Source organism: Cottoperca gobio, chromosome 9, assembly GCF_900634415.1.
Source record: "Cottoperca gobio chromosome 9, fCotGob3.1, whole genome shotgun sequence".
In the NCBI taxonomy this organism is placed as follows: domain Eukaryota; kingdom Metazoa; phylum Chordata; class Actinopteri; order Perciformes; family Bovichtidae; genus Cottoperca; species Cottoperca gobio.
The window spans coordinates 9,054,697-9,081,922 of NC_041363.1; the positions used below are offsets into that span (position 1 = coordinate 9,054,697).

Sequence of the window (27,226 nt, forward strand, 5' to 3'; positions counted from 1 at the left end):
TATATGCCAGTGCTGACAAAGGTCTGGGGTGTGTGTGTGTGTGTGTGTGTGTGTATGTGTGTGTGTATATGTGTGTGCTTGGAAGGGGGTGGGGGTGGGTGTCACTGATCCCTCAGAAGGCTAAATTTACCCAGGAGTGATGGGGGCAGGTGGATTCAGCTGGGACAGTGGGGTGGTGGGGGGGTGGTTGGAAAGAACCAGACCCGGTTTCAGTTCAGACAGAGATCGCAGGAAACACACAACCCAAATCGGGGGTTTCTATTCAAAGCCAGCTGGTCTGGCTTTATCACATGCAGGACATTTATTTTAAGCAATTTGTTGATATTTGTTTGTTTTCTTTTGCTCAACTATCTCCTTTCTTTTCCTTTCTTTTTTAAAACTTTTGAACTGTTTGATTGAGCTGGGCCTTAGCTGGTGCTGCGGGGTGTAACTTCCTGGGGAAGCAGAGAAACTGGCACGGGTGAGTTTTCACAGCAAACATATTCCCTTCCTTTCCCCCCCCCCCTTGCCTCTGGATCTCATTCTGTCGGTGGAAAACCTGTCTCTGCCAGGATTTGAAACCATACTCTGCACAGTGGATCATGGCATTTTTTAACAGATTAATTCTTAATTTTGATATTTGAGCTGCTCAATTTCAACTGCTTTATTTTGAAGCGCTGTTGCCTAATTGTTTTATTATAGTCTTTCTGGATTTAGTGAATTATGTCTTTGTCGTGAAGCCCGATAAAGAAAAGAATACGCCCGTATGAACAAGGCAAAAAGATACAGTCAATTGGTGTTTACTTTGAGTTTCTCCTGCTCTTTACAAAGTAGAAAAGCCCCCAGAGAAGCTCTCACACAACTGAAGGAGGAGTCATGGCTCAGCTGTTGCCAATCACCACCGTGGAGCACTTGGGGAATAGCTTATTGAGGCTCCTGTGTGTTTAAGTTTTAAAAGTCTACATTTTTATTTCTCTCAGGCAAGACAAATGGTTTGAGTCGCTAAAGTGGAACTTTATATTGTGTTGTTTCTCTGCTTCTAATTCTTCACAGTCAGTTTAGGTTACTGGTACTTTTAAGGGTAATTGCTTAGAACATCTCATTGCACAATCTGGAATTATCAGCGAGAGAAAAGAGCATAGCCTTAACATGCTGTTTGCTTTAGAAATGACTCATTCGCTCAAGGTAGCTACCTAAGTGGCAAATACACACTTCAGTAGCAGTATGTGTCACACAGTTCGCTGTTTAAGTAAGACATATCGGGCAAACTTTTGAAACAAAGGAGAAAACTTTTGTCATATTAAATGAACGGAGAGGGTTTTTTCCCTAACCCAATGGAGACGTTAGAAAAGAGCTCTACTGTAGGGCACTTGTCCCAAAACAACCAAATGGAATTTCATACTAGAGCAAAGGCTTTGTTTGATTTTAATGAGTGGTGAAAGCCTCTGTCGGACATTTTCCTTCAACTTTTGAATTAACTGTAGCTTTTGGATAAAATAAGAGGAGAAGTAATATTGTTTCTGAATTTGATATCCTCGTATTTCTAGTAAATGTCATTTCTGACTTTGGTTTTACATCCCATATCTTTATTGTACAATATCTTACCACACCTATAATTAACACTGTGGAAAATGGATACAGTTTAATTTCCTTTCCAAGCAAACAAAACTGTAACAAGGTAAAATAGAGGAAATGAACAGATTTAAAAAAATATATATCATACAAGTTGACATGCACTCATGTCCCTTATTTCATACCTGGGGAGAGTTAATGTCCTCTTGCTATTAACCCAAAGAGGCAGGACCTGAGAAACTTCGACCCAGTTTACAGGAACCGCTTAGTCCTCACATATTAGTTTTTCTGCCCCTGAATTCCACAGCTTTGATGGTCAGCGGAGTAGAGGAAACGCGTTGTTTTCTCTCTCTGTAGGGTGGCGAGCGCTCTTACGCAGTTGCCTCTCTGCCTTTGAAACTCTCCTCATCCTGTCACTTCACCTTCACACTCTGCTATTAGTTTCATTGTTGGTGTTCTTTTTTGCAGTATGAATAGTAGAGGGAACGTTTGTTTATCTTCACTGATAATGTCTGAAATGTGAATATAGATGAAATCAAATGTTATTCAAAGTTAGGAACAGTCACATATTCAATGTCCTATTATGAAAGGTGAAACTTTCTCAAATGTTTGAAAGACAAACAGATGTGTGGTTACTGCCTGCTTCAGTTTCAGTTTGTTTTTAGTGGAATGTAGTTCAATGCAGATATGCTTTTTGAGCTTTCCACTTGTGTTTTTGTGTAAATGAATAGAAAGGTACAGCATAGATGTATGTTGCTGTTTGTTTATTCTGTAACAGAAAGCATAGCAGTAGTTACGGTAGTAGTTTCCATGGTTAGTTGTTGGCCACCACTGATCCAGATGCTCTTGAGTTACCTAAGTATCTCACTTTTAAAAGTGCATTTCATTTTTTTTAATTCAAATTATCACTGAACCAAGAGCTATTACACATATGGAAGCAGTTTAAATTGCGACGGCATGAAAGTACAAGTTTGTTCCACTGTAATGGCTTTCAGTAATGGCATAGTAACTTTGCTCTTATTTTTCCTTTTCATTCTCCTCAATTGTCTTTATTATTTCATTTTGGAAGATTTCCAGCAGCGGTCCAGCCTTCTGTATGAAAACTCTCTTTCCATCTACCCCCCTAAGCACTGTTGAGGCCAGAAAACAGTATGACGCTCTGCCGCCACTATATAACGCCTGTGCGCCGGGGCCGCCTAAATCTACAAAACACGAGTGCTGGCGCGAGGCAGCTCCTTTGATCTGCAGCTAATCTCAGTTGCCTGCCTCCCCTCTGATCATGTCTGAATAAGAATGAGTCGGGGGTGATCCTGGAGGCACAAAGAGCTTTAGACGCTGCTGCTTGTCTGCCGAGCTCCATCGTGCAACACGGGCCTGTAACGATGGTCGCTAGGCCTCGCTATCACACATCAGAGCTGGGAAGCCCTCATTTAGACGCACATTATATTCCGCTCCACTTGCTTCTCTTCACAGTGAGATGCTATCAGCTGCTTGTTGAGAGTGTGGGAGAAGTTACATAGCCATGCTGAGTGATCTTTAATTGTCAAGGGAATTGGCTGAGGTCAACAGCTGCAGAAGGGACTTCTGCTGTGTAATGGTTACTATGGGAATTGGAAACAGTGATGACTGTCGGCTTTAATGCTATAGCTGAATGCATTACAGCATATGGGTTAGGCTACTGTAAGTCCAACACAGTAGCAGTAAAACAGTGATCAATAGATGACGTACACAGGTCTTTACTCTAAACCCTGATCTGAAATCACTCAGATCAGGGTATTTATCATCAAAAATATTTGACATGGTCTGAAATCATTTCCCCCATACCTTTGCAGAGAATGGAGCTCCCTGAAGTGGCAGTAACAGTATTTATGATATGATTTATTTGGTTGATGATTCTCTTTAATAACAGCTCCAAAGTGATTTCAAAACATGTATTTTATAAAAAGCACTGTTTACTACAGCTATAGAAAGTGGCTTACAAGTAAAATGATAGATGATACACTATATATCCTCCAAACTAAATGACCTAATGCATTGTAATGCCTTCCAAAGTAACCCATATTAGCGTTTACTGATCTAGTGCCTTTTCTAAACACACATTCTAAAATATATTCATATGACATTCATATTTTCTGAACAGCCACCAGTATGGTTAAGATTTGGTCAGGGTTAATCAAAAAAACTTACATGCTTATGGTTAGAGAAAGATGGTGGTTTGAATTTAAAAAGAACTCGATTCGGGGACTATCATGCTCATAGGGTTGAAGGAAACCCATGATGACAGTTACAGGAAATGGATAACAAACAGTGGTCTCCCATGTTAAAGTCACTTGCAACCTAACATCACACTAATCCCACCTTTGCTTCTAAACCAACAGGTCAGGTACACAGAAACATTAGACAAACAAGAAATCCTGGAATTTGTCTGCGGAGCAATATGTGAACCAAACTCGAATGAAAAAAAAAGCTAATTTAAGTTTACATTATGGTGTAACAGTTCATGAATCTGTATTAGCGATAACCGTGATATTTAAATATATATATATATATATATATATATATATGTTAATGATACACATATGATAATTTGAGTAAATAATCCAGCATTCTTTTAGTATGCTTTTGAACAGTTATGGTTACAGACTCGTTCTATCTCCCTACACTCATATCTTGACTGTAATTCATTACATTGCCAAAACAGAGACAAGAGGCCCAATAAACAAAGCCAAAGATGAATTTCATTTTGTCGTGTAGCGAAAGTCTGATATTGTGACAGCCATGATTCACGTCATTTTAAACTTTTGCATTTTGATCATGTAAATTGGGATCTATTCCATTTCTGCATATTAAACACTAATAATGTTTCAGACACAGCTTTTGCATCACTTCATGAAACACCGGTGGGCACCCCCTTGTACAGAGACAAAAAAAAAATATCTAACATTGGCATCTCCCCTTTATAGGCACAAATTAGAGAAAGGGCAGCGAGAACAATGAGATAGCTGTGCGTGTGTTGGAACAGTTCATAGGGAATTACTTTCCAACCATTCAAAAGGAGGAAAAATCATTAGCAGAAAGTGATTTTCTTTTTTTTCCCTCACATGAAGCAATCTAGTGCAGACAAAAAGAACCCTGATATAGACAGAAGGTCCAGCAATTACACTGGAGCATAGAGAAGACACAGGAAGAGGAGGAGGGGAGAGGGGAGTGCCAGTGTCAGGGATTAGAATGAAAAAGGAAGTAAATTGAAATAAGAATAATTAAAATGTTTGTACGTGGGATAATGGTTACTGATATTTAATTTATGTTACAATAAAATTACTTTGTTTAAATTTGTAGATGATTAATCTAAATTAAAATGTTATTACGCTATGCCCTAAATACAAATAATGTAGGCTTAAAAAAAAGAATACTGGTTAAACTTTGCATGCGGGATACCTGCAGTTAACCCATGTGGTAAAGCAGTTTATTCTGTGCTGAGAAGGATGCAGAGCTCCCCTGCAGGCAGCACATTTAATTACACAGCAGCGTAATATAGAGATGCACTGAATGCACCTCGACAGGCAAAATGTGCTTTTCATAATGTAGCAGGTGGTGCAATGATGGTACTTGCCACGTATACATGTATGACATACGTGATATTAAAGCATTTTGATATTAAAATCAGTAAGTCGTTTTGAAACTTTAATTAACTTAATTAATCAGTAGGTATCAAGTCAGAATAATCAAATAAAAGGCTGCATGTAGGCAATTACTCAATATCAATATGTTATTTGGAAATTTGTCTTGCGGAAATAATGAATTATCATTCATTAAATTTAATAGACAGCATAGTCAAGTTATTATATTTTGAAGTTTCATATATCCAGCACAAAGATTGGTGGGAATTTTCTATGCAGGCTCCACTGTAAGTGTCAGTGTGTGCATCTGTGTTTGTGTGTGTGTCCGTATCTACATATTCACATATGCATGATAGTATAATAAAGTGAAGAAGCAACAGGTCTGATGAAGAGCTCGGTCAGCGGCACTGTGTCTCACTCAGTCAGGGCAGTCACAGGACCATGGGGCTTTTGGCTATGATGTAACTGGAGCATCAGGCAGAACAAAGGGAGAGCTTGTTGTTCGGCTTGTGCCTCATCCATAATGCATAAAAGGTGTACAGACAGAATACTGTTGGTTAAACACGACACATGCAAATCACCAGCGCTGTCTCTCGTTTGACACCGCTCAGTAAGGGGTCGTTATGAGGCATTACCGTTTCAGAGGCCTTCTGACTTTGTTATTATTGCATTTAAGTCTGTTCTGTATGGTTTGATTCAACAGGGTTCTGTTCTAAAACTGAACTATAAGGACAAGGAAATATATGAAATGGTACAGTGAATTTACTGCTCGCCAGACACAGTTAATGGCCAAACCGCACAGAAACACGGTGTTATTGAAAATAAGGCTCTGTATGGTTTCACTGAAAAATGAGTAATACCATTATAAAACACAGCAGCTAATGATAAGTAGACATAACTGTTTTTTCTTTGCCTTTTTTCTTACTTAGAAAACTACAAGAATTGCACCTAAGCAAAGCTGTAACAGCTAAAATAACTGAGGTAACTTTAAGTTTACACGATATGTGGGATAATTTAATTAAATTTTTTTTAATGTTTTTACGGATGAAAAAGAAAAGGGCTGCATTTAATAAGCTGCCATTCATTACCTTGATAATTGACCGCAATTTACAAAATAATTCATAACAAATCAAAATATATTATATTTACATATAACATATCTTTGCAAGGAAATTACTACAATACGCTATTGTATATGGTTTTGACTCAAAAACATAGTGCTTAACTGCTTTCTTTCAGGGATAGAATTATCAACGTTATATTGCCTGCAATGTAGCAAATTTAGAAAGAGGAACTTCACCTTTTATATTACGAAAGCTCATTTGAGTGTACAAATAAATACTTCCCCAGAATCCTGCATTTCTTTGTTTTATATATTGTGTAATATGAGGACATATGATTTCAGTTAATTAAAAGTGATTTTCTCACCTTTGCTTCTCTAATTATACTGTACAGTGGTACCGATATTGCCCTCTGAGTTTCATTATAAACCTTATTAATAAGGAGCTCCGAAACTTGTGTAATATAGAGCTTTAGATGACTTACACAAACACCAAGCGCGGATCGGCAGAGAAATGTCTCACATCTCTCCTACAAAGTGAGAGATTACTTCTAAAGTAGGTATGTTTTCCCTGAGAACAGAACCCAGATGATCAAGTCCTGTACAATATGTCATGTGTTAACATGAGCAAGGAATGAATGTAAAACAGTGCGGTTTAAATGTGCTCTATTTTTAAAAACCAACAACTATAAATTAAATGTGATACAAACACATTATGCACTCAAACACACATGAAACTTATACTTGCAGATTATACATTCACATGATTTATCGGGCTGATTTTGGCCTTCAAAAATATGATATAGACCAGTAGGTGTCATATAGTGCTGATATGACATTTTATAAATGCACTAATTCTTATATTTGCAACTTTTTCTAAATAATTTCCTCATTGTTTTTAATGGTTTATTTTGTTTCCCAGTATTTACAACTAAATATGTAAATCAGAATCTAATGATGCATGATCGTTTAAATACTTTCTGATGCTCTTCCATTCTGTAAATAATAATAAACATAAATGTATTTATTCATATTTTATATATATATTTAATATCAGTAAGATGTATTTAAACTTCAGTCTAAAATGTTTTGCCTAAGACACGCACGCACTCACGCACACACACACGAACACACACACAAACACACACACTTGCAAGATCTATAGATCCCCAGCTGAGCCTGTGACTTAAATTGGCCTGCAGGTCTATCTGTAACCCCTGTGAAGCTTGGTCGTCACATCATGTAGCATCAATCTAGTGTCAAAACACCAAATGTCTCTCAAATTCATTAGGGAACGAACGCAGGAAGAATGACTGAAAGCAGTAAATACCAGATAAAGCTGGAAGCATCCTCAGACATATCTGACATACAAAAAGCAATCCATGTGTCTCGTAGTGCTTCTGTAATAGCTGGCTAATTCTCAGGAGCAGTAAGGCAGAGTGCTTGACAACATCATCTACTGTGACAGGCAGATTGTGTTTTCACGTGAGCGTGATCGACAACAGATTGCACTGAGCCCTGGCTGTTCCTGTTTGCCCTGGAAATGTGTTAGTGTTTATCTTTTGCTTGAGAGAGGCATTCCTTTCTTTCTCCCTCCGTAACAAAAAAACACATTTTCAGGCAAGCTTTTTTTGCATGTGTGTGCGTGTGACACACGCTGTGAAGTGACTGCCAGCAGAGGCTTAAGAAACAATCCAAGCAAGATCAATATCAGCAAACCGCACTTATGTGTTTGACTTAACATGCAGTCGCAGTTTCCCCTCTTCCCTTTTTATGCACAGCTGATGCCAAACCTCACGAAATTGCATTTACCCAAAAGCCTAAAGTGTGTGTGTATACACACTGTGACATATTTGAAATGACATAATTGTTTTGGCAAACTGTTGATTTTTCTCCATCAGGCTTTGATGAGACTGTCAAAACTCACAATTGAACACACACACACACACACACACACACACACACACACACACACACACACACACACACGCACACAAACACACCAACACATAAGTTTGAGTTTGCATGTTCTAAGAGTAGATGGGAGGGAAAATGGTTTATGAGTTGAGCAGGGAAAGTTTCTGATAGCAAGAAACTAATAACCTAGTTCCTTTTAATTAAAGAGAAAATGATTTGGTTCAAGATAACACAAATGCCAGAACCTACAGATGTTTGACCTACGACACACTCTGCTTGCTTGCACACACTTATTGGATACCTACCTCTAAATGTAACTGCTGTAAAAGGCACAGTGTGACACACTCTGAACGACATAATATTATCTGGCTATAATGCTTTGAGTTGTTTCTATCATATTCAGATTTAGCTGTAGACCCCCACTTGGTCGTCTCAAGAGCAAAATATACAGAAGGTCTTCCCTACTTTGCATTAAATGTGTGAGCATAGAATGAAGCTGTAAGCATGCCTTCACTATAAGTTTATCCCTGTAGACAAGTCAGACAGTCATTTATGAATATGCATGAGCCGAGTGTTTGCCTCGTTTAATGATTTTTTTTACCATTCAAATATATTCAATCTTCTTCCCCCCATTTATTTTTCTGTACTTCATATGGACTTTAAACACACATACATACACACACACACATAGATGTTAACAAGGATTCTGCTCACTATGTGCAAAGTGCATGCAAACAATTACCATTTCAATGGCAGGTTCACTCTCTTCCCGTTTCTCATGCTTCACAATGTTACTTCTCCTCCCAGGTGCCAACCAAAGACAACCTCAAGCATCGTGAACACTGAGAGGACCTATCTGATGAATCGCTGACACACAGCACAGAAAGCTACGAGACTGAGGGCACGCAAGACGGCACACGAAGGAACACTGAACGTGGTATGTACGATCACCCAGGCACCCATAGGCTTCGATATGTCAGTGACATATTTGATGCGATTGTAGCATGTGCTGAACTGGGGAAATGATCTATTAAGGGTGTCAAATCTGTATGTTTCATACACGCTGATATGTGACGCCATTAATACCTGCCATGTTGCATTTATGAACACATTGAGTCTAACAGACTACACCTTATTGATTATTATGGAGGTCTGGGGGCCAGAGGAAACGCTATTAAAGATTAAAGGGTCAGGTGATGTGAAGGTGGTATCCCGAGTCATCAGACACCAGCAGCTTCAGTTTCAGGCTGTAATGTCCGCCCGTCAACAAAATTAGCCAGCTTGATTTATTTATTAACTGATGTCCCGCCATTTCCTACCCTGACTGAGTGACTGGGTGACTGGCTGCATACATGGCTTATGCTTCACAGGTGAACTTCAAAGGGAGGGAAAGATTAGGATGCCGCTTGGTGTCCACTTACACTTCACGCAGTCTTGTGACATGCATTTACTGTAAAGCTATAAGCTCATAAGAGAAATGCTTCGCTTTCTGCATTTAGACAAAAAAAGTTTATTAGTTGGGATTAGACCAACATTTTCTGTAAAAAAGTGGATGATGCTCCACTACCATTGCAATTAAAGTGAGGATAAGATTAAAACTCAACAAAAGTGGAAAAAATGTTTCACCCTGACAGGGAAAATTTAAGGGCCGACACCGTCCTTTGGGGTTTTTAGTGTGGAAATGGTAAATGTTAATCATAATGGTAAATATTTGACGATCCAAAGAAAGAAGGGAATGCCAACAGACTTCAAACACCTGTGTTAATCCAAACACAGGAGTACATGTTTTTTTATTTCTAAGGATGGATTGATAAAAACTCAAGAGTGAGACCTGATGGTGTATTACAGTATAACAGGCACCATTCTTTAAACTGATACAGCACCCATATAATGCGAGTATAATAGAAGCGCAGTATTACAAGGCGTATCTGGGATACATCTCTGTACAAGACTGCCTGTCTGTGTCTTATCTGAAGTGGCAAACTTGCTGTTCTAATTGTTATCTTCACACTAATAGAGTGGATGTTTTGAAATCATTTGGTTGGGTGGATAAAGGCTTGGTAATTCCCCCATGCTTACTGTCTGTGTCAGGGCTTATCTGAAGGAGATAGCTGGGTCCTGGAGAATGATTGGCGGAGTGCGGGAGATGGAAAGTTTGAAAGTGACTGAGAGAGGAGGCAGCATTTTGTGGTCGTCAGACGAGGAAGAAATCTGTTGAGAACTGAATGCTGGTATTATGTAGGGGTTACTGGACAAGATAAACGAGTTGAAATCTACTTTGTATTGCAAGAAGCATATCGTATCATTCAATGCATGTAACAATGAGTCTCGAAAACAAGTTTCCCTTAAAATAATCGAGTGAGATCATTCATTTTGCAAACTCTTTTATGCTCTATTTTCTAGAGTTGTGCATTTTCTATTTTTTCCAAAGTTACATGCATGAAACAACAGGCCAAAGCAAAAACTTCAACTTTCACGGGTGGATTTAGCTGGCTAAAGTTGGCTAAAGATGCGTAACGTGCTCTCTGTTGGTTCATTAGTTAAAGCACACATCCCTCATCATCTTCCTCTAGTGGTCCTCTCTGAGCAGTTAATTGTGCGACCACTCTATGGGGGCTGGCGCGATAATAAAGCATTAAGAGCCGTGCCTCTTTCATTAAAGTAGAGTTGGGAAATGTGAGCCCGCCCCCTTCCAGTAGTAAAAAAAAAAAAAGAAGAAAAAAATCGATTATTTCTCCTCGCACTGGGAGAGGAGAGGGTTTGGGGAAAGACTCGGTCAGGATTGTGGGAAGGAACAGAAACAGCAATCACCATCAAGCTCCAGACGTCCAGCAGTATACCAGCACCACCTTCACCTCCACCATCGCTACACCGCTCCACCGGGTCCTTCTCCGCTCACCGGCACATCGCAGAGAGACCAGGCGAAGCGCTCTCGCCGCCTCCTGAGCAGACACTGTCCGATCAGAGAGAGAGAGAGAGGGGGGAGAGAGAGAGAGAGAGAGAGAGAGAGAGAGAGAGAGAGAGAGAGAGAGAGAGAGAGAGAGTAGTTGTCTCTGACATTATAGAGACTCCTACCACGCACTGTAGGTTACTTTTTTTCCTCCTGGCGACGTCCTCAGCTAAGTTGCGCTCCTGGATTTTAAGTGCGCCTTGGCGAAGTCCGTCACCATCAAGCAGCAGCTTCAACCTTCCTGTCAGTCGGCCGGACCAAACAACCGGCGGACCGCTTGTATCTTTCACTTCACCCGGACAAGATTTCACGCGAAATAAAGTAAGTACTGCGCTCACACTCACTCGCAAACACCAAGAAAGACACGTCGCATCATATCATCTGTATTTTTACTCTTACAGAGGGAAACTTGAGGGGTCTATTTTGATGCGCGCTTCCTCCTAAACAAAGTACAGTAACTGCGTCTATTGATTTGTTGTGACCCTGATCGATTTATGCCGGTGACAACTATGTCATATGATTACAGGCTGACATCAAATAGCTGTTTATGATCTATTAGGAGAGTCAAGGTCTGTCTCGTGTATTAGGTAGTGGTACCGTTGTGTCGACCTTGTGGAGCTTTCTCATGTCCACATGCAGGCGCACAGCCCCAGAACCACAGCTACTGAATCCGCTGCCCTCCTTAATAAAGCATAAAACAGTATGCTCTTCTCTTCTGCGCTATGTGGTGGCACATGAAAAGTTACACTGTCACTTTTAAATGTAGTGTTTAATCTACCTGATGAATACACTTTTACAAAATAATATAAGATAAGAAAACTGAAAGACAATGCAAAAAAATACATGCAGTTCATAAGGTTTTACATTTCAGATAATTGGCTTAAGTAAATCACATAATGCAAGGAAGCTCACTACACATACGATGGCCTTTCTTTGTGAATATGTAATTCTTTACCAGTGGTTTAAACTACTAAACTAAGCAGCACTAATGATCACAATTACCCTGGTATTACACAATAAATCAGTATAATCTGCATGGTCAACTTTCATAATTATATTAGAAAAGACTGAATAGTATAAACGTTTATCATTTCCAAACTACAATACAGGAGACCACAGTTTGTCAGACTTATGTGAACGTTAATGTACGCAGAGAAGAGACAGTGATAACTGTAAATCAGTGTTTAGGAGAAGGTTTGGCGTGTTCAGGCCTAATTATAATTTATTCTCTGTGACTTTGTGACTGACATTGTTTAGACTTAATTCATAACAGCAAGAATTATATATTTATACATTGAGTTTAGTTCAGTCTCGTGTGGCTCAATTGAACCTGTTGCAGTTAGAGGATTAATATTGACACCATAATTAACCTTTGGCAACTTTCACAAGTTGGCTTTAGAAAACCAATTGGATTTATTTATTTTAAACGTAAAGTGTGGACATGAGGCCCTGATGAAATTGCAAAATTGCACATGAAGTAATGATGGTTATGACATTTAAAATGACTACAGCACACTTAATTTAAATGTAGCAGATTGTGGAACTGACTGTGCTGTGTGCATTTAACTTACGTTCATTAATATAAGCGTATAAGTTAATATCTATACCCATATGCTTGGACATTTTTAATAAAAATGTAATTACTCAAATAATGCAGTCCATTTTAAAAGTTAAAAAAATGCTATTAATGTAGAGATAGCTGCAGTTTCTCAAAAATGAATAAAAGTCAAATAAAGTAAAAACATTTTGAGATTTATAAGAACTGTTTTATTTGAAATAGTCTATAAGTGAGATATATTAAGTGCAAAGTACATTTGTAAAGGTATAAAGTGCTGCTGTGTACTACAGCATATCAATATAATTTGTGACTGTGAAAAGTGTACTGCATAGACTCTGTCGCTTACTGCTTGATTGCATTTCACAATTTCACAAAGTTCAATTTGGAAAAAATAATATCGTCTATATAAATTATATGCAGCATTTGAGTTACATTGTTATATTTTAAGAAAATCTACTGTCCTGTCCATTGTCCCCATACTTTTAATAATCCTTTAATTAATGTTTTGTGTGAGTTTTTTCCTCTTAAAAAAAGATGTAAAACTGTATTAGTTTATAAAAAGATTTTAGTCGTGGCCTTTCCTCTTCTGCCCATCGTCAATGAAGTTGTTCTGTGTGGCCTGTCTGGCCTGTTGCTCTCTTGGGATTTAGCGTTAGGTTAATCCGCTCAGAGGAAGGTGAGCGCTCGCATGTGGACCTACGATTACACACAGAGGACTCTGTCAGCCAAGCTCTGTAATCTCAGAGACCCTGTACAAACACACACACACACACACACACACACACACACACACACACACACACACACACACACACACACACTCACACTCACACTTACACTCACACACACACACACATGCACGCACGTATTCAATCGTATGCAAACTCACACAAATGCTTAGGCAAAAGCATGGTCTGCCTCCTTTCTCTCTCTCTCTGTCTTTCTGTTGCGCACACACACACACACACACACAGACACACACACACCGACACCGACACCCACACTATCTGGCCTGCGCTGCTTTTGTTTCTCTTATTCTCTTAAGACCTCTTCCTCTTGACAAATCATTTGGGATTTTGGGCGCTGATTCACAAAACCAACATTGACAACAAACTCTTACCCCTTCACACAGAGAGGGATTAGAAGGTCACGTGTCCCTGTGATTGGCCAGGGCATTGAGCCGATTGTCAGGGCACTTTGCTGTACACCAGGGGCTCAGTAGAGCTTTAGTTAAGTGAAGGCAAGGGACACATTGTGTGCCATGGTCAGGGTTTTTGCCATGTGTTTTAAATATATTCAGAGAAAATCAGCATCGGATGGACTGTTGTTTGTATCTTTAAGCATAAATATATCATATAATGCCCATAAATGATTCACGTAAAATCAGTGCGGTTAAACCTTCACCTTTTTTTTTTTATAAAAAAGGAAGTAAAGTATACCACTGTGCTGCGTAAATATTGTACAGAAGGCACATTTCAAGATTCCCTCCTTCTATGAAAACATTATTCTTAATGGAAACATCAGAAGCATTTATGTTTAAGTAAATCATTTAATGGCCCCTTTTGCTATGCTTTAAAGTTTCCACTAATGCTTTCAAATATTTTGGAAGGGGTTTGCAGAGTTTGCTCAGTTAAACATCAGTAAAACGCTCATTTGCAGATTGCAGGTTGGCAATAACTGCAGGTAGATATTGAAGTACTGTAATTGGACTTTGTGCCCTTTGGCTCAAATAAGAAAGTAATATAAGAGTCAATTGTAGAGAATCATATTTACCTCATATATAAGGAGCATATAATATCTTTAAATGTCAAGAGACATCCCTGTAAATAACGCAGTATACTTTGCTTGATGTTCTATCAAATAAATGTTACTCAGAACACTAAAAATCCAGATGTGATAGACTCAACATAACTTCTCTTTTTAGTAAATGTACATGACACAAATCGTGTAGAAATGTTAAGCCATTTGATTACAACAACTTTCTTTCCTACCTGTTTATAAGCAGATGAAAATACTTAAGTTTTATAATACCTCAAGGGCTTGTTGTATTCTTACTTATTGCACAAGGCAGGTGTTCCCTCTTTTGCTACATGGGAGGAAAAGTCTCCTTTTGGATTTCATACATTTTAATAGTACTAATGAAAAGTGTAGGGCTCAACCTCACCATGTGTTTATTTACTCATTTTGAACAGATCTCCCTTTCTTTGTCGTAACTGTTGTGCATGTTATAAATGTTTACTCAAATATTTCTTAGCCTTAGGAGCACTGTCTGTATATCTTCATAAGAGCTGCAATTACTCATAGAACTTTAAAAAAAAACAATCTAAAGTAAATAACACAGTCCTTGAATGGTTTTTTGGTGGATTGAATACATATATTTGAATATGTCCTGGTTTTTGCATAATGATGCAAAGTCTTCTTCTGTCTCTATCTAGTAATTAGCGATGACGTTCAGCAACTTTCTCTGTACGCTGTAAGTGGATGGGGGTGTATGGGGTTTGTTCACTGGGGTGTTAAAGATCACAGAGGAATATATCAGCCTTTGATGTTTAATTGTATTGTAAAACACACTTTAGAATATTTCTGCATAAAGTAGAGTTCTGGCTGTGCTGTGCTTTGTGTTTGCTGTTTCTTTGTGTGTTTGTCTGTCAGTATGTGCTGTGTGTCTGGGAGGTGTGTGCCCGTGTGTGTGTGTGTGCGTGCGTGCATTCAAGTTTGTGTCTTGTCTCTGTCTGTTTGCGCGTCGAAATGTTTGTGCTTTTGTGTTTTTTTGTCTGAGTTTTGTGAAGTTGTCGCTGGTGTATAGTCAAATGAAAATGCGTGTATTTCTTTTTCTCCTTTATTCTCACACTGAAGAGGGTAGGATTTGATGTTTGGGATGATGGAACAGTCTGGAAAACAGTGTCAGTGTGAGGGCTGAAAAGGCAAACTGAGAAGACAGATGCGCAGAAAAACAGAGAAACACACACACACACACACACAAAAAACGTAGATAGAAATGTATCTGTGCTCATGCGACAAAATATTTGGCCTCTGATCAGGTATTCTTCATTAAAGAGTGATGCTTTCGTGATGTCATGCTTAGCACACTGATCTAGATGAACAGGATGTCCTGCCTTCTTCTTCCTGTTTCCTGTTTCCTGCCTGGCCTGTTGGTCATTATGGCAGCAGCTGCCTGCTGGGTGGTCTTTTCTCAGTAGTGCTGACCACACAATCATATCGTCAGTTGCAGCCCACCTAAAGAGACACCCGAAAACACCTCACCATACTTGAGGCCTACTCCCTGAAATATTTGGACAGGGAGAGAGTCCTGGGAGGCGAGCAGGCAGCAGGAGTGCAGGGAGCAGAAGACTTTGGATGATAAGACAAAGAGAAACATTTAGAGTAGAACTGAGGTTGGATTTCTTTGTCTAAACATTGGATGGTCCGGATTAGGCTGAATGCCTCAGCATCAAGACTTAAATCTTGAAATGAGAGTTGAATGAAAATGTTTATAAATGAGTTCATTAACTTCCAACAGCAGATACTTACTTTCGCTGCCTTCCTGTGAGATTTGTAATCTTTATTCAGTAGCAGAGTAACGGACAGAATCCGAGCAGCCTCTTCTGTAATACCACTTACAGTGTATATCTGTAATACCTGCTCTAAACATGTTGTGCGGTAAATCCGGAATTAACTGGGAATCCTTTTTAGTGAGTTTTAGGGGTTAGTTTGCGGGAGAAGTGTTTGCTGTCCATGCGCATAAATCTGGCGACAGAAGGCATGTTCCATCATAAAACACAGTACCTGACCTGTGAATGGTGAGGGGCAACTTCTTAACCCGTAGTATATTTTCAGAGCGAGAACCCCCCCCCCCCCCCCCCCTTCCCCATCTCCCTTTAGTGTGGCACACATTTGGACTAGACCCAATGCCAAGAAAAAGAAAAGAGGTGTGGAGAAGGGGAGAGAGTGAGAAAAAAAACGTTGAAATGTTTTCCAGTGGCTGTAATTTATCTTTGTCACGACTGCAACATAGCCGAGTCATTCTGCAACATAGTCCAGTGAGACGCACAGAGGTAGCTCTGTGCCTTGGCCTCACACAAGCTCACATCCATCTGAAACCCCTGTTCACTCGGCTGCCACAATCTGCGCCGCTGCCGACACTGCTCCCAATCCACGCTGCCGCCGAGCTTCACATTGCGTATTTTTAGCAGATTTTGTGTTCACACTAGATTCAGATAAGGACTTGATTTTTTTTTTACCCAGTCAGGCTTTAGTGTGATGTTGCTCTTGTAATGAAACAGTTTCACACTAAATTGCCACTGATAGGCAGCACGATTGATATATCTTTCTCTTTTTTTCTGCTCTAAGGAAGAATATAACAGTTTTAAATGCGATGCTTATTTTTCATTTCCGAGTCTCAGATATCTGGGCAAAGTCTCTAACATCAGGAGGTTCGCTGCTCAATTCCGAGGGGAGCTTGCCATTGAAAATGCTGTTAAAACTGTCTAAGTCGAGAAACAGCTAAGAATCCACGCTCAGTGCTCTCCCTCTTCTGCGCAGCACACAGCTTCACCAGACGGTGTCCTGCCAAAGTCTACACCAGTGTTCCTTTCCACTGTCATCTGTGCCATTCCCACACCAGAGAGCAGTCTGTAACAGATTGCACAGCACAGGACTGTTTTGAACACTTCCATTACTCAGCTGACCGAAAAAAAAAAGTCAGAAAAAAGCAGCACAAAGAAATGTAGAAAAAGAAAAAAGGAGTGTTGCTGCTACATGATGACATTTGAAAAAAAAAGGACAATTCATTGTGCTCAAACTTTCCAGCTCAAGTGTATCTGAAATCAAACTTCATAACGCAGAATAACATACAGCAATATGAAGTGCCCTAAGGGTGGAGAAGGGTGAAGCAATGCCCCCCACTTACACCCCTTTTTCTCCCTCTCTCTGTCAATTATTTTATTCTTTTATTTGTTAAATGTCTTCCCCCCGTCCCGGCTCCTTCTGCCCCGTGATGTATGGCTTTTTCCTACAGTGTCTCTTCCAAAGTGCAGCTCGTGATGTCATTAATTTTATTCATACTTTATGGATGCTCTGTCTTGGAAAAAAAAAAACGAGAGAAAAAGGAGAAGGACGATGTGAGGAGAGAAGGAGGAAGATAGAGAGAAAGAGAGAGAGAGAGAGAGAGAGAGAGAGAGAGAGAGAGAGAGGAGAAGAGATGGTGTTGCGGAAGGAGAATTTCAGTGCAGTTGCATGTATAATGAATGAGGGGGCACTTTGTTTGAAACTCCAGCCCAGCGCTTCACTTCAAGGTTTGCTGGGCAGAGTGGGGCCTTGTGATCTCACACCAGCCACTCTCTTTATCCTGCCAATAGATGCTTTCACCTGGCACTGTGGTTCGACCCAGTGGAAAAACAAATAACCTTGTGTGTGTATAAGAGAAACACACAGAGAGGGAGAAGAGAGAGACAGCACTGACAATGGAGCAAGGGGTTGGATGGAAAGGGTGAGGAGCGGGTGAGAGAGGAAAGAGGTGAGTTTGTATAACAGCAGCAGTGCAATGACGCCCAGACGATACTGAGGAGAATACTGGCACCCAGCCCACACTTCCTAAATAGTGTTCTCTACAGAAATAGCTCAGCCTTGATATTGACTTTTGTCTGGTGTGTATGTGTGTGTGTGTGTGGATGTTCACGTGTGAGCATGCTCGATAGGAGGACAGAGATGGTTTCATTGTCTAGTGAGGAGTTTTTCACTTTGGTAGTATCTGTTGCTAATTCTTGTACAGTGCTAATGGAAGTGTTCCGTTCCCGGTGCGTGTGTTTGTGTATGAACATTAAAGTGCGTTAGTGAAGGAGCAAGCTTCCTTTATTATTTGTGATAAAAATGGCCTCTGTCTTATTTTTGGCCCTGTGCTGGACTCATGGTTTTATAAATAGCTGAGGAAGTGCGGGGGATACCTGTCTTGGCTCCAGCCTCCCTCCAGCAGAGTCCCAGTGCCTCCACGTCACATCCATCCACCGCCGGCCCACTCCAGGCTACGGCAGAGCAGCCCCCTCGGGGCCGAGCAAACAGGATGGGACTCAAATTGAGGGTGTGAGAAAATTAGTCTGGAGTAAAAACACAAAAGCGCTTGCAGTTCAGCGTGAGGAGCCTATCTGACACTGTCAGATTTTGTAAATTAGGGATTAAAAAAAACTACAAGTCAATGTCTTTTCACAAACACTGAGCCGAGCATAAGGCTTTAAGAGGAGTGTCAAGATGGCAACACAATATACTGTCTTCAAAATGAGAAGTGTGTTTTTCCGACACTTAGTCTATGAGTGTAAGGTTATAGGGTGGTTTTCTCTCCTCTTTGCCATCTATATGCCGAGGTGTCTTGTTAATTTAATTTCTGTCTCAGGCACATGCCATGTGAACAGCACTCAGAGTGTTAACTGTCTCTCTTTGCGTCAATGTTGTACACTGTCTTCCTCACATTCTGCTCTCACTTTGTAACGGGATGATCCGGCTCCACATTTTCAAGAATACAATCAGTATCTTTTTAAATGACGGAGCACTCCAGAAAATAAAACAACTATTGCTTTACTGATAATGATGTCTGAGGGTAGAATTGACTTATGATAGCCTGTTTATAATTTACTCTCTAACAGTTAATTATTCATGAAAAGGTTGAGATCATCCAGGGACAAACTCATATTTAATGTCTCAATTATGTGTAGTAGTAATAAGTGGAAAAACAGCACCAGTTAAGCCTGTAATTCCATTAAATAGGAGCATCATCCCTGCTGCATCCGAGCCCGAGATATCGTTCACCCTCTAAATGAGTGGCACTCTACATCTTGGCCCCTCATAACAGGGGCCTCATAATCACATTAGGAATGGGACAGAAAGAGATGAATAAAGAGGGAGATAGAGAGAGGGAGACATGTTTGAAAAGCTTTACTGCCCTTGGTGGACTGTCTCTTTACACGGTGAAAGAGAAATCATTCCTTTTTTTCCCTCCGAATGTGCTTTTTTCCCTCTTTCTCTGTGAAGGGAATTGTGTTGCTTGTTATTAATGTGCTTTTGACAGCTTAATTTGATAAGCGGGCTACTTGTTAAAGAAGCCTTGGATTGTTCTCATAGAAAGAACACGCTTTTTTTCCTTCCCATGTTCTTCAAAATGCTGCTGCACAGTCTGTCGATGACCCAGTTCTAAGAGATGGTCGAAAACAAGGAAGAGCAGCTCAAAATCCACAGGGAAAAGAAAGGAGAGAAGGCAAGAGGGTAGCGGGAGAGGCAGAGAGAAAGATACTATAAGTAAGAAAGGCACTTGTGGGAAGTTAACTCAAATGCTTTTCTTTCTTCTCTCTCCCTCTCGCCTCCTCCTCACTCTTCCTCCTCGTGCACTGAGCAGCCTACCTTCTTGCGCTCTTCTTCCCTGTAGCCTAATCGGAAGAGAAACGCTAGGAACGATAACGGGGATTAACTTCCACTGCTTACCAGCTCCCCTTGGTTAAGTACACGTGTAATGAGTTGTTTATTTGGGATAATGCACAGTATGTATTGCAGAAGCCCAGAGCTGCCCTCACCTCCCTCCTCCTCTGCTTACATAGAAACGCACACACATGCACACACAACAGAAATATGCACATGAAGTAAATGTACAACACATGCAATAATACAGCAAAGTACATGCAGCATAAGCGGTGTGAACATTGACGTGCGCAGGTATGTGCAAATACATACATTCACACACTCAACCTTCTCACAAACACACCCACTCGTACAAATTCCCACACACAGCTGTGATGCAGGTCACTTGCTGTGCAGGGTTGAACAGAGGGAGAAAAAACGGGAGTTTGGAGTTGAAGGGGTGGGTTTAGTGTGTGTGTGTGTGTGTGTGTCTGGGGGGGGCCTAACGTTCTCAGGCCTACATGGGTCATAAGGCCAGGGGATTTTTCTCAGGGTGAAGAGAAGGGGAAGAAATTGAATGATATGAGAAAAAATGAAGGGAAGGAACCAAGAGAAGGAAAAGGGATATGCTGTGCCCGCTAGTCTGCGTGCGTGTTCGATGATCTCGTGTGCATGCACGGCGAGTTTGTGTGTATGTGTGTATGTACATGAAGTGGAAAAAGCTGTTGCCTTGTGGAGGGGACGTGCTCTGCTATCATTAGCTGGGGGGGGGGGGGAGTTGGAGGGGGCAGGCGAGGTTATGTGAACGGTGCAGCTGTGCTCGCAGCAGAGGGATTTGAGTGGAGGGGGGGAACTCCAGGCAGCCAGGTCCTTCGCTGAACCACCAGCTCGCAACACAGAGGAGAAGAGAAAAATTCAACCAAGCAGCGAGCCTTGTGAACCAAACACAACTCGCCGCCGCCCCCTCTGTCCGCCATCCCTCCATCCCCCACTCCTTCACTCCTCCGCTCCTCCACTCTAGCCCTTTACTTCCCAAATAGGAAAAATAAATAAATAACGATTGATGCTTGATGGCAAAGATAAGAGTGCAAGAGAGAGGAAGAGGAGTAAAAAAGAAACATTCATGATTTATATATAGTGTAGGGTATGCTTTTCTTTTCTGTCAGCCATTTGTGGTTTCACTGTCCATTTTCATCTCTGATTCCAGTCAAAATAACATTTAATTCATTTAATAATAATGTTTATTTTCAAATAACTGTATTAGTAATACAGAATAGTTGTTCAAGTTTTCTGCCTTTTTGTTTGGGGGGGATTTCCCCATGACTTGACGGTACAAATCCAAAATCCCTCAAATTTGTTTAAAGCTTCCTCCCCGCCTCTCTTATTTTGCTCTCTGAAAGAGTCGGAGCCCACGTAGTGAAGGATGGTGCGGCAGACGAAGACCCAAACTTGCTTGTCAGCCTGTGTGATCAGTCGCAGTAGAGAGACAAGGCAGAGGTGGCTGAGATACGACAGAACACAGAATGGCACCGGCATGCACTGCTAATGCATTCAGCCTGCCACCATATCCAACAACAAGGCAAAATATCACACAACTCACTTCACAAGATGTTCCTACAACAACAACATCAACAATAACAGACATATAAATGCACACACACGCGCAGACACACAGTGGCACACAGGCGTGCACACATGCATAAATAAATACGCAGCATGTTAAAAACCAACCATGAGGAACAAGAATTTGAAAGCAAACAAACAAGTGAGAATGTAAGCAACTTGTCTGAGACTTTGTGACAGAAAAATAAATGAAAAATGAAAAAACACCTTTTTGTTTCATGAGAAAGGGAGCTAAATTGCTGTGGTGCACCAGGCATTCACATTTTAGTAAAAAAAAAAAGTAAAAAAAGTAAGTTCCTGGCAGGTTTTAGCATAACTGTGAACTACGTTAAGTGCAATGGTGAGCGCTGAGCTAAAAATAGAGCGTGGTCAAACAGCAAGAGGGTCATCTCTGTGTGATATAGTGGCCGTCACTGTAGCCACATATTGAGAGCAGAGGCACTCTGCCAACGCATGTAGCTTCACAGCAGTAATTTAATATTTGTTTGTCTCTATTATTTCATTCTCCCCCTCTCTCCTTCTCCCGCTCTCCCGTGCTTACGGGGGTTAAGTAACAGTAAGCTTTATCAGATTACTGGGTCTGAGGTCTCTTTCAAACCTCTCTTTGCCATTTTGATTTTGTGCAGCTGTGCAGACTCTTTAATCATACGCTATCTTTTTTCACTCGCCTTCCCCTCCTCTCCTCCCTTCTTCACGTCGTCCCTCCTCCCTTAACATATGTTAATTGGCTGCTTTCTGTGACAAATTACGAGCGCTCGCTTTGATGAGGTCGGGTTGTGATGGTGCTGGGAGTGGAGTATAGTGGAACTGCCAGACCCTCGTCGGTTCCCCCTTAACCACTCCAAAAAGGAACGCGGCACCCAGCCGATGACTAATGAGAGGCTTGGACTGGGTCTGGCCCAGCTCTAGCCTTGGTGGGGCTACTCCCCTAAACAGAGGCTGATCTGTAGGTACCGTATGTCGCCACACACTCCATACAACCTTTATCCTCGTGCACCCCACCACTGGGAACTGTAAGGCACTGTGAGAGTATTCCAGGCTACATGCTGAAAAAGATTCATATTTTTAAGACCCTTGTATATGTTGTGTCAGTTCTTCATCAAAGACACTGGAAACGTTTTCAATATAATAGTTTTTTTATTCAATTTGCTTTCTTTTTATGTTTGACTTGAAACAAAGCACAGGAGCTACACAAATTATAGATGCAATACTTCCAACTTGTGTCTCAAGTTTACATTGTGTGTGTGTGTGTGTGTGTGTGTGTGCGTGTGTGTATGTGTGTGTCTGTGTGTGTGTGTGTGTGTGTGTGTGTGTGTGTGTGGTGAAGAGACACTGCCTGGAAACATTATACCAGCCATGCTTAAACAAATACTAACAGTGGAACAATCTCTGTTTAATGATGCGCAGCGTCAACAAGGAAACAATGCTCACCAATAATCAGCACAATCAGCTTGCGGTAACGAGAAAAAGAACCTGACATCATCCTTGTGGAGGTTTAAAAAAAATATATTTTTAAGTGTTGGGTGGGGTGGTGGGGTGTCATATTCTGACTCTGTCTCCCTTCAATCAGTACGACTACTTCTTTCGCCCTCTCTCTCTCTCTCTCTCTCTCTCTCTCTCTCTCTCTCTCTCTCTCTCTCTCTCTCTCTCTCTCTCTCTTTCTGTCTCTCTCTTTCTCTGTCACAATCCCTCTCTCTCCCTACTCCACAATCTAGGTTACTTGGTTTCCTAGCGGAGCACAGGGACCGGAGGAAGAAAAAAAAAAAAAACAGAAGGTCGAATCTATGAAGGACATCCTTGTTGAAGTGTGCAACCTTCTACTTCTCTGCAAATTACCCACACGCTGTGCATAGACTCAAAGCAGTGCTGTGGCTCTCACTTCAAGCTAAGCAAGGATGCGACCATGACACATAATGCTGTTGAAGTATCACAACTACAGGGAGAGGCAGCGTTCCTTGGGGTGTTAACTGTAATTTGCAGGTTTTCTTTTATAAGGGTTTTTTTTTCTTTTAAGACATGTACACAGCCAAACCTTAATATATGTGTTCCCAGTGCAATACAACATCTGTTTTTATAGATTTTTATGTATATAAGTTCAGGACCTCAACACACTGAACTCAAGTCTTGACAGTAGAGAAGTAGAGCAGCTTCAGCATTTGTTTGTTACGGTCACAACTTCAAAAATAATCACTTCACGTAATAGTTTCATTGTGGAATCTAAATTTGCTGATGAAGCGAGATAAAGCAAAATAGTAAATTCCACAACTTCCCTGTAGAGCTGCCCGTCCCCCCCATGCTGACTTAGTTACAACAAACAGGAAAGAAGAAAAAAAGGAAATCATTTTATTTATGTCTTCCCATCAGCAAGTGTGCAAAACAGATAATAAACCATAAGCAAGCAAACATTTCCATACCCACCAAGTTGATAGACACGCACAGATGCACAAGTACACACACATGCAAGGTGACAAAACGAAGAAAAAGGAAGTGCATCGGCACCTCGTGGTTGCATGAGGGTTAGCCATGTTAGCATTAGCCTGCGGGCCTTAATTGAGGCCAGGAGGGAGCATTTAATAATTGCTGTCAGAAGATCAAATTTAATTCTCCTCTCTTCACAGCCACCACTGCTGTAGGGTAGAGTGAAACAAATTGTCATCAGAGATTTCTAAATGAACAAAGCTTTTAATTAGGGTGATTAGAATGCTGTAGCAAAGAGAAAGAGTAAGGGGTGGGGGTGTGATGAAATCATCAGCGGATCGTCTTATCCATGATGTCTGGTGTTGATACAGTGTGGGGTTGGGGAGGAGCGGGAGAAGCAGGGGCACACGACTACTTGCTGTGCTTGAACATAAGTAAGCGTGGCCCAGGCAGCAATGAGCCCTTAGCGTCCGTTTCAAAACTCTGACACAAACACACACTCATACACGCACTCTCTGCCCTTCTCCCCCCACTGGAGAACATTGCTAACATCCTGAGACATTGTCATACTCGGCAGGGAACATAATTGGGTGAATATGTCAGTGCTTTGTGTTCTTAGTGACATGACTCCCGGCTGTTCCTGTGGGGGCTGGGTACACTCATTGAAGGGCTTATACTGCAATTCCACTGCATTGGTTCATTGTTCATTACAGAGTTGTTTTTTCCCTCTTGTTTTATGAACATAATAGATAAGCAGGGGATGAGTTATCTGTGCACCTAGATGCACACTTGTGAGTGTGTGATCATTCATGTACACGTGTGTGTCCCTTTTCTGTTCCTGTGTTCCTTCAGTGTCAGCAGTTGGTCACACCTGGGTCCTCCGGCGCACGGGGCAACATGTGAATTGAGACAGTGGTTTACATTCACTGGAAAACATGACCTGCGGCAGAGCTTTTTAAATGACTTTACAATGACTGGAAAGAGAGAGAAAGAGACAGAGAGAGAGGAAGAAGTGAAATAAATTGTGGCAGTGTTGATAAAGTGAAACTTATGTTAAGGTATTTGCATTTAAACATCAGATGTGCGCATCACCACAATCTGCACCACTTCCATATTCAAAACCATTTTCAAAACCTGGCTTGTTTTACCCTTCTGCCCAACTCCACTCTGTTTCCACCTTGTACTGTGTCATCTCTATTAAGTTGATTCTTTGTTTTCTCTATCTTCTTTTCTATGGCTACTTCAATGCGTCCTTGCCCCTCCTCATGCCCATGCCATGGAAAGACTGAATGCACTAAATGGTGATTCATTCCAGCCTTTCCGGGGCCTCTCCAAATTGTGGCTCGCCTATGCTTCTGCTTTTTCTTCTCTTCTCCTTTTTTCTGATACCATTTTTTCCAACTTGGCACAAGGGTATGTGTGTGGCAAGATCAGTCATAGCTGTCCTTTGAGTTTATTTGTGTTTATCTCTCATGGCTATGAGCCACTGTCACAACACAAAGCTGCTGACAATGGACAGGGAATGCCTTTTTAACCACAGCGGCTACTCTTCCTCCCTCTCCCTGGACGTCTAGTTTTGCCTGGCTTTCACATGTGCCCTCCTGCTCATCTACCTTTTGCCTAGCAGCTGCGGCTTTACAGCCCTTGGCCTCCATTCAAAGAGGGGGGTTGACGCATTGTGTCAAGTCATTTTGTCCTTGGGGAAGTCAGCAATGGGCTATGGAAAGATGGCTCTCACCTGTCTCCACACTGGCTCTGACGGATGACTACCTGCCTCCATTGCGGCTCTGATGGCCCAAGGCCTCTGTTTGCTGCTGCTGAGTGAGACGTGCAGCTGCCCAAACGAAGGGCAAGGCTACGTACTCCTCTACCTCCATTTCTTTTTCACATTACTTCCTTATGCTATCACACTACAGTTGGAAAAAACTCTTTAAACACAGTAAAATGTCTAAATCTAAAGATACACACGTGAATTATTAATATTAAATCGAACAGAAAGTGTTTTACATCAACAACAGGAAAGTAAATGAAATTAGATTTTCATTTTGAAAATAAAGCTTCATACAGACATGACCTTTGGTAGCAAATACATTTTATTTAGACCCATAGTGCAATGTTAAACATTTTATAAAATAAAAAATACTTCATATAGAAAATTGTGTATAATTTTACATCACATTTTACATGACGCATCGTATGTAAATGTAGTTACATCATCTTTTTCTGTATTAGTGCTTCTATTTCTTATGCAATTTGAAGACCGGTGAATTTTCTCAAATTGCTCTTTCAATGGAGACGGTGTAATTTAGTTTAGAAATGCTCATCCCGTTTTAGTTTGATTGCTGTTACGACGGAGAACAAGTGCAGCGAAGGTGCTGAGGCCGTAAAAAGCATGAAAATATGTTAATGGTAATATTTCCCTCTCATATTGTGCCACTCCAATCACAGGGACATATTTACCTCAAAAATATGCTTCGTACAAAGTTTTAGTTTAAGTACCTTCAATTTATTCAGAAGTTAATATCATTTATATTTAAGCAGAATATATATTCTTTTCATTTTATACATCTAATTTTGCATCCGAGTTTTCCAGTCGGTGTTTTCACAATCTGTTCTGTTGCTTCGGTGAAAATGGTGTTAAGTTTACTTTAATTAACAGTTCTCTAAGTATATAGACACATAAAACAAAAGTGATGTTTGAGGGAACTCAAAATAAGGCCAGCAGTATTTCATATTAAGAAAACATATTGTTTCTGTTTATTTGCACTCATCATCCGCAGTTGCCGATTGTATTTTGATTCCCAATTGCTGCTCTCTTAACCGAGTGATTTATGGAAGGAAGCACCTTTAGCACCTTTGATTGTCTGTGGCTGCTGATGTCACATCCTTCCGCTGAGCTTTGTGTGTGTGTGTGTGTGTGTGTGTGTGTGTGTGTGTGTGTCTGTGTGTGTGTGTATGTGTGTGTGTGTGTGTGTTTCCTGTCTTTCTGTCCTCCAAGACCCCAGGGCAGAGCTTTTAGATTGAAGGATAAGAGGGGAAAGTGCTGGCAGAGTCTCATTAGTATGAACATCAATTAAGTTTAAAGTTAAAGCATAAAGTTTGAAAGTTCAGAAATTGGTTGAACTGGGGCTGGCCAGAAATTCTGAGCT

General features: G+C 40.8%; 1 protein-coding gene across 9 annotated transcripts in view; it reads left to right on the top strand.

Moving 5' to 3' along the window:
- Positions 1-214: 214 nt before the first annotated feature.
- Positions 215-27,226, top strand: part of mef2cb (myocyte enhancer factor 2cb) — a 74,495-nt gene continuing 47,483 nt past the window's right edge. For 7 of the 9 annotated variants that reach the window (XM_029439384.1, XM_029439376.1, XM_029439379.1 and 4 more), the window contains exons 1-2: positions 215-460; positions 8,956-9,085. The gene's annotated coding sequence lies outside the window, so the exon portion shown is untranslated. Of the gene's footprint in view, positions 461-8,955; positions 9,086-10,867; positions 11,420-27,226 lie in introns of those variants that run through there. The other 2 variants (XM_029439377.1, XM_029439378.1) reach the window with 2 other exon arrangements.